This window comes from Heteronotia binoei, chromosome 3 (assembly GCF_032191835.1).
Source record: "Heteronotia binoei isolate CCM8104 ecotype False Entrance Well chromosome 3, APGP_CSIRO_Hbin_v1, whole genome shotgun sequence".
Taxonomy (NCBI): domain Eukaryota; kingdom Metazoa; phylum Chordata; class Lepidosauria; order Squamata; family Gekkonidae; genus Heteronotia; species Heteronotia binoei.
In genome coordinates, this window is record NC_083225.1 from 188,304,381 (window position 1) to 188,317,094 (window position 12,714).

The window sequence follows — 12,714 nt, forward strand, 5'->3', positions numbered from 1 at the left end:
CCTAAAGTTCAGCCAAAAACTCTTTTGATTTAATTTCAATCCATTGGTTCTGGTCTGAAATTCTGGAACAACAGAAAACAATTAAGCCTATACTGGTATTTCCTGAAATTCACAAATCCCAACACTGGTATAGTATCATTTGGGAAATATCTGGGATTGCTGCTGGAATGGCCTTGGGTCAGCTATAGCTCTTGCAGAGTAGTCCTTTAAAAGGCCAGCTTCTGAGAGAGCTCTCTCAGTCCCACCCACCTCACAGGGTGTCTGTTGTGGGGGGGGAAGATAAATGAGATTATGAGTGCTCTGAGATTCAGACTATAGGGTGGAATATAAATCAAATTTCTTCTAATTTCCCCTCCCCTGCAAAGTTTCCAAAAAATTGGATTTGGGGGTCCAGTTCTATGGGACCAAGAAGAAAAAGATGCCTGCATCTTCCAGTATTTCCAATGGAGGGTATGCAGGACTTTTTTTGGAGCAGGAGCTCCTTTGCATATTAAGCTACCCCACCATCCCACCCCTGATGTAGCCAATCCTCCTGGAGCTTACAGTAGGCCCTGGACTAAGAGCCCTCTAAGCTCTTGGAGGATTGGCTACATCAGGGGCATGTGGCCCAGAGGTGGAATTCTAGCAGAAGCTCCTTTGCATATTAAGGCACACCTCCTGATGTAGCCAATCCTCCTGAAGCTTACAGTAGGCCCTGTAAAAAGAGCCCTGTAAGCTCTTGGAGGATTGGCTACATCGGTGGATATGGCTTAATATGCAAAAAAGGCCCTGGGAGGGAAGTTGGGAAGGGGGAAATAATGAGGGCGCAGTATCCAGCGACCCACCAGGCAAAAGGAAAGACACAAGCTGTTCCAAAGCAAAATTCTGTTTATTATGACTAAATGAAAACTTGTGCACTCAGCATTTATACCTCATTTACACTACAGGCTACATAGGTGTCAAAAGATACAACAATAAAAGAAAGATACAAAACAGACCCCCCACCCTTTAAGGGCATCATCAGTCCTCATCTATCTACCAAGGTCAAAAAGTCGTGACCAGGCTTATAGTAAAGTATAATTAAGTTTGGGGGATGGTACATGTTATCACTGAGAATGAACATGAAAGACTGCGACACCGGGAACTTGCATATTGGAGGCACATCTCTGTATCTAGGGCATTGGGGACGATGGGAAAGAACCAAAGTTCTGCTGAACGGGACACACATAGCGCGTATAGCTATTAGAAGAATTGCAGATTTATACTCTGCCCTTCTCCCTGAATCAGAGACTCAGAGCAGCTTACAATCTATATCTTCCTCCCCCACAACAGACACCCTGTGAAGTGGGTGGGGCTGGAGAGGGCTCTCACAGCAACTGCCCTTTCAAGGACAACCTCTGCCAGAGCTGTGGCTGACCCAAGGCCATGCTAGCAGGTGCAAGTGGAGGAGTGGGGAATCAAACCTGGTTCTCCCAGATAAGAGTCCACACACTTAACCACTACACCAAACTGGCTCTCCAATCACCTTCATCTTCTCACAAGCGACACCCTGTGAGGGAGGTGAAGAAGATATTGGATATATATCCCGCCCTCCACTGCCAGAGCTATGTCTGACCCAAGGCCATTCCAGCAGGTGCAAGTGGAGGAGTGGGGAATCAAACCCAGTTCTCCCAGATAAGAGAGCTCTGGCTGACTCAAGGCCGTTCCAGCAAGTGCAAGTGGAGGAGTGGGGAATCAAACCCGGTTCTCCCAGATAAGAGTCCACGCACTTCACCACTACACCAAACTGGCTCCCTTAGATGCTTGAATTTCATGTATCCTTTCCAAAATTCCACCACAGGGGTAAAGGCATTTAAGGAGACCGTGTTCCCTTTAAACGCCTTTTGCACGCCACAAGTGAATTCTGAAGTGACGAGTTGATCCAGAAGGTGTTTGAACAGAACGGAATCCCTCTAAATGCCAGTTATCTGGCAGCCCCCCCCAAAAAATCCCAAATATTTTCAGGATTGTTCTGGGTGGCAGGATAAGCCGAATTGTTGTTAGCCCAGTTGGTAAATGGTTGAGAAAATACCTGATTGATAAGGTATTGATCAGTTATTTTTTTCAGCTCAGTTTATATTGAGGGCACACCCCTAATGCACACTGTGCTACCCAGGGCTTTTTCGTAGCAAGTGCTCCTTTGCATATTAGGCCACACACCCCTGATGTAGCCAATCCTCCTGGAGCTTACAGTAGGCCCTGTAAGCTCTTGCAGGATTGGCTACATCAGGGGGTGTGGCCCAGGGGTGGAATTCTAGCAGAAGCTCCTTTGCATATTAGGCCACACACCCCTGATGTAGCCAATCCTCCTGGAGCTTAAAGTAGGCCCTGTAAGCTCTTGGAAGATTGGCTACATCAGGGGGTGTGGCCTAATATGCAAAGAAGTTCCTGCTACAAACAGAAAGCCCTGGTGCTACCTTGAAAAACTTGGAGTGGTTTCCCTTAGTCTTCAAGCAGATACCACAGCAAACCCACATTTGATCCCATTCAGTCATTTCAGTATTACGCTCCTGCAACAGCTTCTGCAGACTTAAAATTTCCGTGCCCCTGGCTCTTCCGCCGCGCTGGGGTTGCAATCGGAACAGGAGCATTTCTTTGGTCTCACATGAGATACTGGTTCCCCGGCAGGCTTCAAATAGAAAAGGACGCCAACCTTTTCCGCTCGTATTTCGACATCCAACTCAGTATGGAAAAACCAGCACGCATCCTCGCGGTAATCAAAACAGCAACTCATGTTCGCGTCCACGATCCTTCTAGCGGACAAGATGTTCTGAACACTTTGTGGAACAAAAGCACAATCCTTGAGAAGAATTTCAACAATGTCCCCTGCGGTGCTTGAGACTCTCAGTTTAACTGTCCCAGTCCCTTCTATGGGCAATGGATTTCCAAAGGCATCAAACAAATTCCCACGCCTTTCATGGAATTCCACAAAGCAATTTCTGTCATGGCAGATGTGAGAAGACGTTCCAGTACTTATCAGCCAGAAGTTCTTCACATAGGGGTGTTTTTCGAGGAAGTCTGCCTTGAAAACAACAGACGCATACAACTGAAGAGGCTCCTTTTCTCGTTTACTTTCGTCTCTCCTCTTACTCGGAGCTGCATTGTGTGTGGGAACACAGGCACAGTCGTCCTTTTCCCTTTGCTGCTCCGTGCTTTTCTTTATTCCACAAAATTCTGCGATGTGCCCCCTCTCCTGGCGGTTAGAACACACAACCTCTTCATTCCCACGCTTCAATCTCAAGCCATCCATGGCTCCTGTTGTCTCTGTAACGGATCTTCTCATACCCTCATCTCGGAGGTAACTTAAAGTATAGTCGACATCGATTTCATCTCGTGACTCCAAGTGCGCAATCGGAATAGAATAGGAGCTTGGGAAACTGTTCAGAATTGTAGCGTTTATTTCTCCCGGTGTGAGCTCAACTTCTGCTGCTTGGAGCTCTTCCACCTGCCGCATTACGGCATCCAGATGTGCAGACACGTCCCCTCCCTCAAGCAGCTTTAAATTATGCAATTTCTGTCTCAACAGCCGCGCAGTCAGCTTTTTGGAGTACTTCTCATCCAGTCTTACCCAGAGTTCTTTAGCAGTACCGCTGCTGTCTACTAAATAGCTCTCGTCATCAGTTATGGAGTTGAGGATTACAGAGCGGGCTTTCTCATCAGCGGCCTGGAATTTTTCTCTTTCTCTTGCCTCCTGAGGAGGGTCCTCTTGAACAGCATGAAAAACCTCCTGAGACAACAGTGCACAGACAACTCTTGCTTTCCACATTAGGTAGTTCTGGTCATTTAACTTTGGATCTTGAAGGACAGAGGGGGTATTTTCACTTACAGGCTGTTGAGCTGAGGTGCTGACATGATCGGTAAACATTCTTTCTGTTGGGGGCAGGCAGTTTAACTTTTCCTTTCTCTGCCAATGCACACGTTTCCCTCTCCTCAGTATAAAAAAAACCAAAAAGGATAGCCTCCCGTTGTCTCACTTCAAAGTGGGCTCTAGGGAAGAAGAACAGAAGGTTTTTATAACCGATATCACAAGGAAACGAAAGGTTCCCCTGTGCGAGCACCAGTCGTTTCCGACTCTGAGGTGATGTTGCTTTCACAACGTTTTCACGGCAGACTTTTTATGGGGTGGTTTGCCATTGCCTTCCCCAGTCCTCTACACCAGGGGTGGCCAACGGTAGCTCTCCAGATGTTTTTTGCCTACAACTCCCCCCAGCCCCAGCCATTGGCCATGCTGGCTGGGGCTGATGGGAGTTGTAGGCAAAAAACATTTGGAGAGCTCCCGTTGGCCACCCCTGCTCTACACTTTCCCCCCAGCAAGCTGGGGACTCATTCGACCGACCTCGGAAGGATGGAAGGCTGAGTCAACCTCGAGCCGGCTACCTGAAAACCCAGCTACTGCCGGGGATTGAACTCAGGTCGTGAGCAGAGCTTAGGACTGAAGTACCGCGGCTGTAACATTCTGCGCCACGGGGCTCTTGATATCACAAGAGCTGTTGCCAAATTCTTGGCTGAAATTGTCAAAAATTATTCTAAGCAGGTTTTATTGTGATTCTTAATCATATTTTAGCCTTTGAACAGGTATTTTGGATTGTTGTTTGGTTGACAAGTCTCTATATATCTTTTTTGGTTATGCTAATATTGCTATAGCCCAGTTTTCTTTACCTGGAGTCTCAGAGCGGCTTACAATCACCCTCCCTTCCTTTCCCCACAACAGACACCCTGTGAAGCAGGGGGGGGGGGCTGAGAGAGCTCTGAGAGAACTGTGACTGACTCAAGGTCACCCAGCTGGCTGCATGTGGAGGTGTGGGGAATCAAACCCAGTTCTCCAGATCAGAGTCCACCACGCTTTTAGCCACAGCACCACACCAGAAAAATCCTCCTGCTTGCAAATCCAATAGGTTTTGGAATCTTTTTTTTTTTTAAAGTTGGCTCTTCTCCAAAATATTCTACTCCTTGCAAACTAAAACACATACGGCTGCTGCTTAGAGAATTCTGGGGCCCATAACCTTACATGTTGGATGTTTAGTGAGTAAATGAAGACGACGAGGACTGCAGATTTATACCCCACCCTTCTCTCTGAATCAGAGACTCAGAGTGGCTTACAAGACATTTATTTATTTATTTATTACTTTGCATTTATATCCCGCCCTCTCTGCAAGCGGACATATATTCCCCCCCCCCACAACAGACACCCTGTGAGGTGGGTGGGGCTGAGAGGGCTCTCACAGCTGCCGCCCTTTCAAGGACAACTCCTGCGACAGCTATGGTTAACCCAAGGCCATTCCAACAGCTGCAAGTGGAGAAGTAAGGAATCAAACCCCGGTTTTCCCAGATAAGAGTCCGCACACTTAACCACTTCACCAAATGGCTCTTGCGTGGAAAGATGCAGAACAGATATGTGTGTTTAACTTCTAAGAAAAGGTTTATTTCAAAATTATGGAAAGGATTACATGGAAAGAAACCAACTGTTTAACTAATTTTTTTTTGGTTCTGATCTACTCCGCCTTGTTTCTTTGTTCCCTCTGACCCTAAGAAGGAAGGAACGGAAGTCCCCTTCCCCAAGCTCCAACGCTTGCGTGCATGCAGAATAGCATGAAGCAGGGCTTTTTAAACAGCAGGATTTCCTTTGCATATTAGGCCACACACCCCTGATGTGGCCAATCCTCCTGGAGCTTACAGCAGGCCCTGTAAGAAGAGCCCTGTAAGCTCTTGGAGGATTGGCTACATCAGAGAGGTGTGGCCTAATAAGCAAAGGAGTTCCTGCTACAAAAAAAGACCTGAACTACTGAGGAAAGTGACCACTCTAAGACTAAAGTGGAAAACCTGACTTCGCTTCATAAAGGCTAGCAGAACAGAGCTAGACGAAAAGCAGGTGCTTAGGCAACTGAATAGCTGAAGCTTGTTAACCACAAAAGACTGGGTAACCGCAAAGACTAAGGTGAAAAGTAGACGTTAGAGCAAGCAAGCTAAAGCTTCCTGTTAGAACAAAACTAGCTTAGAGTAAGGTGGCAAGCACTTCCTGTTATTGCTATTATAGACTGCAAGGAGAAACTGAAGACCTATGTGGCAGGAGCATTCAGTTCGCGAGTAAAAAGTCAAGAGACAGGTAGATGGGAAGGTGCTAAAGGCCAAAGATACAGGCACATGGAAAGCACTAGAGCAGGCTCAGGAGGCACATGTAGCTCTTTCACACATGTTGTAAGGCTCTTGAAGCCCCCTTCACCCGGCTTGGAAAAGGCATTTGTCCCTTTAAATCACCAAGCCAGCTGACAGCTCAGAGAATGCATTTAAAGTTGCTCTCTTTTCACCTCTCCTTCCCCCCTAATCCCTCCTGCCTGCCTTCACTCCCTCCCTCCCAGCTCTCAAACATCTGCTTTTCACGTCTTGTGGCTCTCAAACATCTGATGTTTTGTCTATGTGGCTTCTACATTAAGCAAGTTTGGCCACCTTTGCGCTTAAGAGGGCCAAGAGGGGTCAGGAAAATTCCAGGTAAATAACAGAAGACCCGTGGAAAGGAAGGCTATATTTGGTAACCCTCTGAAATGTCATATGCTTTATAACCAATCACAATATGCTACGTAATCAATTGACAAGATGCAATATGTGCTCTAAGTAGCATAAAAGGCTATGAATAATTGTATGAGATTGGGGAACTTACTGGCTTGCTTCCATTTTGTTGCAATAAAGCTGTTTGCTTTTACTCGAACAACTCCATTTGGTCAATTGGTTTGAGACTAAGGGGAGATCTTGGGGGTGACCCAAACCTATTTCCAAGACTACTTCTAATGTATTGATTAGCTAACCGTCAATCTTAAACTCACCTCATTATAAATAAAACGTCCCCCTTTTTTGGAAAAAAGGTCTACACTTAATTGGCTTTACGCTAAACTTGCTATGATTAGTTTACAGACACTTTAGCTCTCCTAGGAATTGTCCTTGAAAGGGCAGCTGCTGTAAGAGCTCTCTCAGCCCACCTACCTCACAGGGTGTCCGTTGGGGAGGGGGAAGCTAGAGGAGATTGTGACCGCTCTGAGATGGATTCAGGCGGGGTATAACTCTTGAGTCTAGCACGAATTGTCTTTGAAAGGGCAGCTTCTGGGAGAGCTCTCTCAGCCCCATCTACCTCACAGGGTGTCTGTTGTGAGACAGGAGGATAAAGGAGATTGAATCAGAGTCTCAGAGCTGCTCACAGAGAGAAGGGCACGGTATAAATCTGCAGTCTTCTTCTCCCCCCCGGAGGACCTGGTAACCGTAGGCGCCTCCCAAGCAAACAGGCACCAGCAAGGGGGGGGGGGGGGGTGAAGCGAGGGTTTTAAATTAAAGTTGCAAAAGCACTTACTAGAGCCAAGATAGCAAAAAGTGGTGTGTGAGTGGTGGTGGAGAATCGGATGGTCTCCAAGGTCTCTCGCAGCAAGCGTGGAGAAGGCAAAGGAGGCGAGGCGAGCCCCCGCCGTGCAACTTGCAAGGAGGCCAGCAGAGAGATCCTGCAAAGACGAGATCCGGAAAGCCCGCGAGTCCCAGGAGAAAGGAGGCCCGCTTCAAAAGCCCAGGGGAAGCTGACGTCAGAGCCGGCCCCAAACCCAGCGCGCCTATCAGGGGCTGGGGCAGGAGGGGCGAAACTTGCTTAATGAAGTAGGAGTCCAGTTGCACCTTGAAGACCAACAGAGTTTTATTCAGGATGTAAGCTTTCGTGTGTGCATGCACCCTTCTTCAGACGAGGAATCGGGTATCGTCTGAAGAAGGGTTCGTGAACACCCGAAAGCTTACATTCTGTTTGGTCTTCAAGGTGCCACTCGACTCCTACTTGGTTCTATCTATCTAATTTCGATTTTTAGCCCGCCCATCCCGTTGGACACGCTCAGGGCGGGTTACATCATAAAACGAATCAACAATAAAAAGATCAATTTAAAATATATAAAATCTAAAACTACAGTGACAGTAGAGACTAAAATGGCAGGTTCTGTCTCCCAGCCATGGCCTATTTCCAGGTCCAGTAGATCTTATAGCATTGGAATGGAATGAAGGGGGGAGGCCGGTAATAAGTGACGCCCACTGCTTCAGACCAACGCGGCTGCCTACTTGGAACAAACTTGCTTAATGTAAGAGCCCCAAAGAATGAGGTCAGATGTTTGAGAGCCGCAAGACGTGAACGTCAAATGTTTGAGAGCGGGAAGGCAGGCAGGAAGGCAAAGGAGAGCCAATTTGGTGTAGTGGTTAAGTGTGCGGACTCTTATCTGGGAGAACCGGGTTTGATTCCCCCCTCCTCCACTTGCACCTGCTGGAATGGCCTTGGCTCAGCTATAGCTCTGGCAGGGGTTGTCCTTGAAAGGGCAGCTGCTGTGAGAGCCCTCTCAGCCCCACCCGCCTCACAGGGTGTCTGTTGTGCGGGAGGAAAGTAAAGGAGATTGTGAGCCACTCTGAGACTCTTCGGAGTGGAGGGCGGGATATAAATCCAACATCTTCTTCTTCTTTAAAGAGATGGGGGAGGAGGGAGAGAGAGGTGGGAAGAAAGCAACTTTAACTCCACATGCATTCATCAAGCCACCGGTGGCTTTGGGAAGTGATTTAAAGAGACAAATGTCTTCTCTAAGCTGGCCGAAGTGGCGGTGCAGGCTTCGAGAGCCACACAATAAGTGTGAAAGAGCCATGTGTGGCTCCCGAGCTGTAGTTTGGCGCCATCAAGTGCTGGGGGGTGCCGGCCGGCTGCTCTGGGGAGAACGCCTCCCGAATAGCCCCAGGCTGTTTGGCTGAGTGGCATGGGGTGCCAGCCTCCAGGGGGGACCTGGGGATCCCCCGGGATTACAGCTCATCTCCAGGCAACAGAGTGATCAGCGCCCCTGGAGAAAACGGATGCTTTGGAAGGTGGGCTCGGTGTAGGGTTGCCAAGTCCTGTTCAAGAAATATCTGGGGACTTTGGGGGTGGAGCCAGGAGACTTTGGGGGAGGAGCCAGGAGACTTTGGGGGAGGAGCTGGGAGCAAGGGTGTGACAAGCATAACTGAACTCCAAAGGGAGTTCTGGCCGTCACACTGAAAGGGACCGCACACCTTTTAAAAATGCCTTCCCTCCACTGGAAATAAATGAAGGATAGGGGTACCTCCTTTGGGGCTCATAGAATTGGACCCCCTGGTCCAATCGTTTTGAAACTTGGAGAGTGTTTTGAGGAGAGGCATCAGATGCTATGCTGCAAATTTGGTGCCTCTACCTCAAAGAACAGCACTCCCCCCCCTCAGAGCCCCAGATCAATTCCCCATTATTCCCTATAGGAATTGGTCTCCATAGGGAATAATGGAGTGCCCAGCAGACATTTTCTCCCCCCCCCCCACAATGCTTTCTGATGACCCTGAAGCAGGAGGAGGGCCTCCAAACCGCGGGATCCCCTGTCCCCACCTGGGGATTGGCAACCCTAGCTCAATGGCCTTGTACCCTTTCTCAGGCTCGACCCCCTCCCCCCCCAAAAAAAAATCTCCAGGAACTTCCTAACCAGGAGCTAGCGACCCTTGGTAGGGATGCCAGCCTCTTGGTGGGAACTGGGGATCCCCCAGAATTACAGATCATCTCCAGACTAAGAAGATCAACTCCCCTGGAGAAAATGGGTGCTTTGGAGGGTAGACTGTCTGGCACTACGCCACTGAGGTCCCTGTCCTCCCCAGGCTCCACCTCCCTCCAAATCTTGAGAGTCAGTTTGGGCGTGAACTCTTATCTGGGAGAACCGGGTTTGATTCCCCACTCCTCCACTTGCAGCTGCTGGAATGGCCTTGGGTCAGCCACAGCTCTGGCAGAGGTTGTCCTTGAAAGGGCAGCTGCTGGGAGAGCCCTCTCCAGCCCCACCCACCTCACAGGGTGTCTGTTGTGGAGGAGGAAGGGAAAGGAGATTGTAGGCCGCTCTGAGCCTCTGTCCTTGAAAGGGCAGCTGCTGTGAGAGCCCTCTCAGCCCCACCCACCTCACAGGGTGTCTGTTGTGGGAGAGGAAGGGAAAGGAGATTGTAGGCCGCTCTGAGCCTCTGTCCTTGAAAGGGCAGCTGCTGTGAGAGCCCTCTCAGCCCCACCCACCTCACAGGGGGTCTGTTGTGGGGGAGGAAGGGAAAGGAGATTGTAGGCTGCTCTGAGCCTCTGTCCTTGAAAGGGCAGCTGCTGGGAGAGCCCCCTCAGCCCCACCCACCTCACAGGGTGTCTGTTGTGGGAGAGAAAGGGAAGGGAAAGGAGATTGTAGGCCACTCTGAGACTCTGTCCTTGAAAGGCAGCTACTGGGAGAGCCCTCTTGGCCCCACCCACCTCACAGGGTGTCTGTTGTGGGGGAGGAAGACAAAGGAGATTGTGACCGCTCTGAGATTCAGAGTATAGGGCGGGATATAAATTCAATATCATCATCATCATCTTCTCCCCCCCCCCCCCCAATCAGTTAACACAGTCCATTGTATATCAGCCAAAGACACTACATTCCTTTCAGCTAAAGGCCTCAAGGACTCAGGAAAATAGCAGCTTCTTCTCATGCCTAAAAAGTCCATCGCTATGGCAACTGGATAAGCGGGGGAACAAAGTAGGAGTCAAGTGCTTTTATTCAGAACGAAAGGACACTTCATCAGACGAGGAATCAGGCACAGTGAGCAGAGCTACATAGAGCTGGTAGGCCGTGCCTCAGAATGCAAAATGGTACAAATTTAAAGTCCAATGACAGAATAGCAAAATTAACAAATTGAGCAAACCTTTGTTCTGGATAGCATGAGCATGAGAAAGCAATAAAACAGTAACACGTAAAAATATAAGAATGTCTGTCAATCCCTCTATAATATAAGCCTGGGCCAAAAAGAAGGCATTTCCTTCTCAGAAGTTTTTCCCGTCCAACTAATTTACCTTTTAACATGCAACATACATAGAGTTTGCCATTAGAAGAAAAATACATTAAAATATAGTGGAAGATGGGTTTAGCAAATGTCCCTATACCCCTATTTGAGTATGTCAGTACAGCTAAAAGAGAAATACATTGGATAGTGATGTTCTTGTCCACCTAATTTACTACTTAACATGCAAACATCATTCTAATTTGCCATTAGAAAAAAAAATAAAATATAGTGAAGATGGGTTAAGTATATGTAACGAGATAAACAGCCAATATCCCTATTTTGAGTACGTCAATTCCAAAAATTATTCTTGTACATAAGCGGGGGGGGGTTACAAATGTCGAAAGAGCATCCTCTTCTTCCCCTCTCCTGTTTTATCTCTTAGGTGACAGTGGAAAATATATTGCTAGCATCTCAGGAAACGAAACTTACCTCAAAGGCTCACCAGACAAGAATAGAAATAAACACATGCAAAGAATGTTTCGGTGGCTAATGCAGAAAAATAACATCGGCAAGCCCCCAGTCCTGCAAGCCCATACACTCTGCTAAAAAGCTTGTGTTTCTGGTGTTCTTGTGTGCAATACTCCCTCTAAGCTGCGGAGTCTTGTGAGCCGAAATTCTGCTTCATGAGCTACTGGCATTAAAGTTGTGAGCTGCAGCATAAATTAGTGCGCTCTGGGGATATCCTTCCTGAGCTAAGACAAAACTGTGTGAGCCAGAGGTGAAAAACAGTGCGCTAGCTTGCTTACACTAACTCAGCTTAGCCTCTTAGCAAAGTCTCTATTTTCTCCATTGGCTCACCGGCACATGAAGCAACTTATGTACAAAAGCTCGCAATGCCCAGCCAAAGAGGCCATTTTCTCCAGGGGAACTGCTCTGTGTGGTCCAGAGATCAGTGATCATCTCAGATTTCCAGCCACTGCCTGGAGGTTGGCAACTTTAGCTACAGAGTCAATGCTGGAACATTTTCATGTTGGTCTGCAGTACGAGAGCCAGATTTGAGTCCAGTAGCACCTAAACGCCAAAGAGATTTTTGGGGTATAAGGTTTTATGCAGAAATATAAGCGAGCCTGGGGCATTTCTGTATAAGCAGCCTGAATTCTTTTATGCCCCTTTGTTCAGTTCTCTCTCCCAGAAGGCTTTGCATATTTAGCTATCCTCCTAGGCCTCTCTCAAGAAGACTGAAGATATTGGATTTATATCCAGCCCTCCACTCAAGAGTCTCAGAGCGGCTCAAAATCTCCTTTATCTTCCTCCCCCACAACAGACACCCTGTGAGGTGGGTGGGGCTGGAGAGGGCTCTCCCAGAAGCTGCCCTTTCAAGGACCTCTGCCAGAGCTATGGCTGACCCAGGGCCATGCTAGCAGCTGCAAGTGGAGGAGTGGGGAATCAAACCCGGTTCTCCCAGATAAGAGAGCTCTGGCTGACCCAAGGCCATGCTAGCAGGTGCAACTGGAGGAGTGGGGAATCAAACCCGGTTCTCCCAGATAAGAGAGCTGTGGCTGACCCAAGGCCATTCCAGCAGCTGCAAGTGGAGGAGTGGGGAATCAAACCCGGTTCTCCCAGAGAAGAGAGCTATGGCTGACCCAGGGCCATGCTAGCAGCTGCAAGTGGAGGAGTGGGGAATCAAACCCGGTTCTCCCAGATAAGAGAGCTCTGGCTGACCCAAGGCCATGCTAGCAGGTGCAAGTGGAGGAGTGGGGAATCAAACCCGGTTCTCCCAGATAAGAGAGCTGTGGCTGACCCAAGGCCATTCCAGCAGCTGCAAGTAGAGGAGTGGGGAATCAAACCCGGTTCTCCCAGATAAGAGAGCTCTGGCTGACCCAAGGCCATTCCAGCAGCTGCAAGTGGAGGAGTGGG